Raw genomic sequence first — 7,860 nt, 5'->3', positions numbered from 1 at the left:
GTAATTTTAAAATGTGAATTACTGCATGTATGATTCTATTGCAGCACTAGGAATTCAGGAATGTTTATATTTGGAGTTCTCAGTTGTTAGTTCATGCCTTCAAATTGGTATGTGAAATGAGATGCACCAGAAATAGGAAAAAATACAGGTTACAAGTTCCTTTTCTTCTCCCTGCGGGCCCCTTCCTCACACCCAAGTACTGAATCATTAGGCAGCAATGGCAGGCCCTTTGAGCCTGAGAGGCTCTGATGGAGTGGGGCAGCAATGCGTGTCAGTTGACATCTATCTGTCTATTTCTTTCCTTCTCACTAGACCCCAAGCTCTGTGAGGGCACCTGTGAATGCCTAGATCCCAACACGGTGCTGGTGTTCAGTAACTCATCATGAAAGGTAGAAAGGAAAGACACTTCATGGCTATGACAGAAGGTGTGGACAGGCCTGGAAAGTGACCAAGTAGTCCCAGTAGAAATGATGCATAGGTGTCCAGAAACAAGTTTGCCAAAAGGCATCCCAGGCAATGTAGGCAATGTGAAAAGGATCAGGAATGAGAACAATTTGGCAAGACCGGAGCATGGGGTCCAAGGGCAAAATAGTGAACGATGAGCCTGAGACGCATGTACTGTGTCCGAAAATGAAAAATCCTCTATAGCCTGCTGAGGAATATGAACACAATCCTGAAGGTTTGGAAACTGTAGGCCCATTTAAATGCTCTCAGATTCACGTTTTACGTTGATCACTCCCAGGTTGATGTGGGGCAAGGAAACCAGGGCAGAGACTGTTGTAGCAGACACGCAGGCTGATGGGTGCCAGAGCAAAGGAATGACCAGAGATGTACGGAAGGGGCTGTAACTGAGAAGGAGAGAGGAACTTAGTGACTGATTATGTTTACAGAGGTGTGATGAAATACAGGTGCCTCAGGGTTCAGGCTTGGGAGAGGAGGTGGGTGGCTGGTCATTCATAGGGGTGGAGAGTTCAGAGCAGCATACTTGAGGTGAAGGGTCAAGGAAAACTGTAAATTTATGGATGCATTTGAGGTGTCTGTGGGATTTCAGTGGCCCCTGGATTTGAGCCTGAGGTGGAAGAGTTCGGTGATGCCATGGAGTGAGCCCAGACTGAGGGAACAGTGAGAGGCAGACTGAGGGAAGAGCCAAGGAAACATGAAAGGCTCTCTAGGGGCTGAGGAGAGCAGGGAAGTCTGCACACCAGGTGAGAGGTCAGGCCACAGACCAGGGGGGTCCACCTGAAGATCTGCTGTGAGTAGCCAATTCTCTATGAAGAAAGTAGGGATGATGAAATGACGGGAAAATGCCCAGTCAGGAAAATCTGGGTTTGGTTTTGAGATGGGAGTTGCTTATTGGAAATCCTGAGCATGGAACTGGAGCGCCATGCTGCCAGGGTTCTGTGTAACACTCCATGAGCTGTCTTTGATTCATGCAGGTGATGTTATCTTATGCCTCAATTTCCTCATTTCTAAATTGAGCATTAAAATAGAAACGACATGAAGAGATTCAATGAGAAAAACGCATGCATGGTGCAGAGTTGAAAATCTAGCAAACAGTAAATGTTCCATTACTGATCATTGTTATTGAGATTACAATTGTTAGTTACCATTTCTATGTGGAAGGGAGAGTTTGATAGAGCGAGGTCCCTGGTGTTGGGGGAAGGACATGCTTAGCACAGGCATAGCAATTAGTCTGGACAAGTGTGAGCACCTCTTCTTCAGAGGTGTGAGATGCAGAAAACAGTGGGATAGATGCTAATTCATCCAGTTTCCCTTCTGCCTTCCCTTCAGAACCATCATTAATCACCTTGCTCCCCAAACCTCTGTAATAAAATATAAAGGAAGAATTCTGATGGGCATTCTGGCATCAGAAGACCCTCTGGAATTCTCTGGACTACATCTGGGTGTGTGATGTGCGTTTAGGTGTGTATATGCTCTGGTGTGTATCTGAGTCCAAGATTAGACAGACAAGGGGAAATTTTGCAAAGCCATTGCATTTTCCCTTATATTCTGTGTTCTTCTTCATTTTCCTTCCAGATTCTAGGTAGTTCATTCATGCTTTGGCACAGGTACCCCTCTGCCTCAGAGGGACTGTGACTCATTGGAGCTGCAAGTTGGGTATTTTCTTGACATTTCCTGAGCCATGTCTGGCTCTGACTGGTGGCACTCTGTGGCCTGTGGCACCTATTCATGAACACAGGCATTACTGAGTGAGCTGTTTCTCAATGTTTCTTTCCATCGGAGTTGGCGTGTCTACCATATGTCTCATTCGAAAAGCAAAATCCTCTTCTCTGTAAACACCCTGACATGTGGCACACATTTACACAAAGATTTCACACAAAGCCACGGGAAGGAAAGACTTCTTGTTTTTGCAGTTGAATTGCTTTCCGTATGTTCCAGGCATGTGTCCTTATGCATCCATTTTTATATTTAGAAGGCGACTTCATATTTGCAATACCCTTTTCAATAGCTGCAGTTGTAACGAAATGGTTTTATTTTATATATAAATAATGAGAGGTGGGTAGTTCTTAGTGTACATGTAAGGAGAAAGGGACAAATGAATTGTGGTCATGAGGAAGCACTACAATGAATTCCCATCTGTCCTCCTCTCCTGTCCCCAGTGAGATGGCTCATATAATCTTGGCTCTAAGTTAATTTTCTTCTATTTTCAACTTTTTTGCTAGTTTCAGGTGGCAGTAGCAGATTTGCTATTTGCCAGGTGCCTCAATTCCAAAATAAACTGGGATTGGACTGCCCACTTTATCGCAGTCTTTTCATAGCAAAAATGCATGCAAAGGGTACGATTACAGTGCCAGCCCTGTTTGACTTATTCGGGTTTAAAATTCATTAAACATTTAAAAAATAAGAAAGAATGCTTATTATAAAACTCTGTTAAGTGTTAATATTTATTCAAGCAGGAAGGGTTTTCCTAAGAATAACATAGAGCAGCCTTATAGCAAAGAAGATAAATCCAATGGAAACTGTTACTTTTGGCATTTCAGTTAATCTTTTATATATGAGTCTGTGGGTGAAAGTTCTGGATTGTTTTTGTGTTCTGAAGAACAGACACAGTGTACTAGGACTTGTGTTTTATTATTGAGTGTTTTTTTAATATGGGAAATTAAGACTCAGTCTATGTTGACTATTAAACTTATAAAATTCTAAACTGTGATTTTCTGAAGGTGGGGAGTATAACCTTTCTTCATCCTTTGGGGGAAATTTCACAACCTGTGATGATTTATATATCTGGGGTCTTCAATGCTGAATATAAAGGATTTTGCCCAATCTGAAACTGCTCTGTAGCCCCAGAGGTGTGTTCCAGAAGTGGGAGAGCATGTTGCCAGATGTAGGTTTCAATCCCCAAGGCTCCCCAAGCAGGTGGCTGGATTCTACTGACAAGTGTTATCTACTTCCTGTGTCAAGGACAGCAGGCTTCCTCCCTCTTGCACAAGTAATAGAACCAAAATGTTTCTTTTTAAGGAAAACTTTCAAAGTCAAGAAGATTTATTTCTGTCACAATCTGGAGACTCATTCCCTGTGTGATGTTTGTTATAGCCTTAATTACACTATATTAAAAATGCTAGCTCTGCACCTCACAATGTGCCTGTGGAATCACTTGATTTGTTTTGGCTCAACTCTTCTCGTTTGCTCAGAATCTGAATCTTGGCAAAGAAATGGGAGCCAGAGTCCAAGTCCAAATGACTTGGAGTTTGCAACACCAAGTCTGTGTGTGTGTGTGTGTGTGTGGGTGGGTGGCGGGGGGGCATTGTGAGGGGGGACTGTTTGCCTACCCACTTACTGCCTTTGAAACAGTTCTGGAAATTGGGTTAGACAAATGTTTACTTTCAATATCTTAGGGAGAAAACGGGAGGGGACAAGATGATGAATGACCAGGTATCTCTCCTGGCTTACAAAGAGTGCTTGCTGAAGCTGTAGCTGCAGCAACCCTTGAGGTGCAAGGTGGGGACCCTGAGCCAGCCTTGAGAGGGATATCCAAGAGGTTTGAGGGGAGAGCAGAGTCAACACCTTCTGATGTCCTTCTTCACTTTTGTCATCAGCTCTTTGAAGCTCTTGCCAGTCACCAGCTGAGCTCTGTGGCCTGTTTGAGGCTGATAGGAACATGGCTGCCACCAATCCTAGAGTGGTTTCATGAGAGCAGTTGATAAGGCCACCGGAATCCAGGAGATGACAGGCAACACCATACAGGCTCTGAGGGTGTGTTTACTTCTTGGGGTAGAAAGTCAGGGACGGTCCTACAGGAGGGTCAGTGATACAGACAGACTCAGATGTAGAGGCTGCACAATAAAGATATTGCTGAAGGGTTGTCCTATGTGAGAATTATGATGGATTTTTATTTTTAGTGATTCAAGTTATCAAAAAAATATTATTTGAACTGTATGCACATTCAAAAATATATTTCAGGGAGCAGAAGAACTTCTGAAGAACCAAGGTTTGGTCCCAAAAGGGAAAAATGCATGGGGATTATTTGCAAAGTGGTCCTGAGGCAACTGGCTTTATAAACTACTTTTCCTTAGAAAAAAATAAGTATACATAAGTCCCAATGATACAGTCATTGTTTTAAAATAACTTCTGGTTTCCATACCTATTTCTAAAATGTATCCAAAGACAGGAAACAACGTGAAACAGCACAATGAGAGGTTTTCAAAATAGGCATGGATAACTTAGTCACTAAAATCAAGGAATCCGATAACTAATAAGATTACTAATATTTGTATTTTTGCTTTGAAGTTTTAAAAATCTTTAACACGCACATAAACTTGGGTATAGAAATTAACCTTAAATGACATATAAACTTCTTTTCTGCAACCATTTTTGGTGGTGCTTTAGGAAAAGAAGCATAAAATATTCAAAATCACTTCATGATTTTGAGAAAATATATCATTTTTAACATTTGGAGACATTTGCTTACACACACACATTCATGCTTTGGCACAGACACATTTAAGAGATACAGCCACACACAAAAAAGTGTGTGTGTGTAATTACAAAATAGGAATTATGCAGTTCTGCATTGTTCTTTTTCCATTGATATCATGGTATAAGCATTTTCCCATCATTAGACATTGTTTACAAATCATGAGTGAAAGGCAGAGAGAAATTCAGGATTCTGGGTCGTAATAAATAGAAAATAAATTCTAAACTTCAACTCTTTCAGCTGCTAGCTACATTTCCCTTCATTACAGTGTCCTCCATTAAAATGATGTACTGAATAATAAGACCTTTCTCATATGGTAGTTTGGAAGATTCACTGTGTTAACTGGTATAAAAGGCTTGCTACATACTGAATGTGGTCAGCTACTACTATAGAATTGAAATATTTCACAGTATGTCATCATTTTAAATGTGCATAATTAATTTATTCTTAAACTTTCTGTTTCTGTTATTTTTCACTTAAATAAACATCGTACTAACACACAAACCCTATGGACATCTCTGTTTTCTTTACTGACCCAGAATGGACTCGCAGAAGTGCAATTGTTGCATCAAAATATGACTATTTTAATGGCTCTGCATTTTTACAAATAAATAGTTTTCCAGAAAGTTTCCCCTTCCATCATAGTTGTCTCATTATGCTGTGAAGGAAATTATGTGATTGTTTGATTCTGTGGATATAAAACTCCGTGCAAAAAATTGAGAGCTTGTGTTTCCCTTAGTTGGCATTGTGTCCCTAGTCCTAGTATTGTCCTGAGCACTCAATTCAATGTTTGTTAATTCGATGAGTTGAATAACCAATTCATCCTAAGTGAAATGGTTTAAATGTTCTGTGAAAAGCTTTTTCCTGAATATTTAAAAATAAAATTTTCAGAAATAGACCTTATTATTAATTACCTCTTTGCCTTTCAGACACCCTACTGCTCTTCCTTCCCCCACTTCTCCTTCTTTGCTATTCCCTTAATTTCCCCTCCCCTCACCTCATCTCCACTTCTCCTTTTCCATTCTGCTGGAGCACCAAGACCTGCTTTGCCCAACGCAATAGCCAGAGAAAGATATTCACAACTTGAGTTCCTCAGTCACGCTGGTCACGCTCCATGTGCTTAGTGCCACACGTGGCTAATGGCCACCACCTCAGTGCCAACAACATTGCCTTCAGGGCAGAGAGTTTCGCTGGACATGCCGTGGTTTGGACAGTGATAGCGATGCTTCGAGTATCACCTCCACAGGTTCCGTCCTCTCATAGCTCCCTGCGTTTTCCCTTGTGATATTTATTACAATTGAAATGAGTGATTTATCTAATCCTTTTTGTTTTTGGTTCCATCTCTAAAATTTAAGTCCTCAAGTATCAGGATTACATTCATTTTATTTGTGACTTAGCTAGTACCTAGTACCAAGCAATTTCTCAGTGTTTAGGGAAGAAAAGGAGGGAGGGAATGAAGGGAGAAGGAGGGCGGGAAGACACGTGGAGGCACAGCCGTTGTCTGGAGCAGGCCCCGTGCTGCAGTTTGCTCTCCAAATACGACTCATCCTCACGGCTCTGGAGGCGTGGGTGGGCTCCTCCATCAGAGCCTGATTGGCAGGTGATCAGGGAGGAAGAAGCAGCTGCCCGGCTTGCTTCCTCTTTTAGCTCCTCAAATTGATGAAACCTGAACTGTAGCAGGAAACTAGAGAGGTTTGGGTTGAATGGAAATCTCTGTTCTCTGAATTATTCTACGTGAACAATTTTACCTTTCGAGGTGTCATGCAGAAACAAATATACTTACTATTACATATTTTTTTTCTAGTCTCTGTCTATCCTCAATATAGATAGGAGTTTCTAAGCACTGATAGGTTAGTATTTTCTAAACATATACAGTACCTTAGGCTATTAATAGTATAGTTGAGAAAAGAATGGATTGTAAGATTCAGATTATCTAGCACACAGACCTATTCTAAATAATTATGTTCCCATGTTTGGGCTTCATATTATCAAATCGAAAATCAATTGCAAACATGGAGATACAAATTAAAACTACAATGAAGTATCACCTCACACCTGTCAGAATGGCTACTATCAATAAGAAAATAAACAACAAATGCTGGCAATGATGTGGCGGAAAGAGAACCCTAAGACACTGCTGGTGGGAATGCAGACAGGTGCAGCCACTATGGAAAACAGTATGGAGTTTCCTCAAAAAATTAAAAATAGAACTACAGTTTGACCAAGTGAGCCCACTTCTAGGAATATATCCTAATAAACCAGAAACACTAATCAGAAAGAATATATGCACCCCTAGGTTCATAGCAGCATTATTTACAATAACTAAGATCTGGAAACAGCCCAAGTGCCCATCTGTAGATGAGTGTATTAACAGCTGTGGTACATTTACACCACAGAATACCATGGAAGAAGAAGAAGAAGAAGAAGAAGGAGGAGGAGGAGGAGGAGGAGGAGGAGGAGGAGGAGGAGGGGGAGGAGGAGGAGGAAGAGAAGGATCTCTTACTCTTTGGGGCAGCATGGAGGGACCTGGGAAGTATTATGCTAAGTGAAATAATCCAGTCAGAAAAACACAAATATCACATGGTCTCACTTGTAAGTGGAATCTAATGAACACAACAAATTAACAAAAAATATAGGTCCAGAGGCATGGGCCAGACTGACATGTCTCAGAGGGAAGAAATGGGTGTGATAGGAAAAGATGAATTGAAGAACTTATAGTGGGTCCGAGCTCCTCTGTTGGGGACAGGACCTCCTTGGATGCCAGGAATTGGAAAAAGACACAAGCAGCCGCAGGTAGATGGGAAATGCTTTATTGCAGACAAAGCAGCCAGCGGCTAGCACCTACCAACTCAAACAAAAGAGGCTTCTTGCCAATTAGTGACATCAGTATTATGCAAAACAGGTGGGTTATGTAAGAGTGTGCC

This window comes from Myotis myotis, unplaced genomic scaffold, assembly GCF_014108235.1.
Source record: "Myotis myotis isolate mMyoMyo1 unplaced genomic scaffold, mMyoMyo1.p scaffold_m19_p_16, whole genome shotgun sequence".
Lineage (NCBI taxonomy): Eukaryota > Metazoa > Chordata > Mammalia > Chiroptera > Vespertilionidae > Myotis > Myotis myotis.
The sequence above is the reverse complement of the archived record's forward strand: the minus strand, read 5'-3'. Positions refer to the sequence as shown.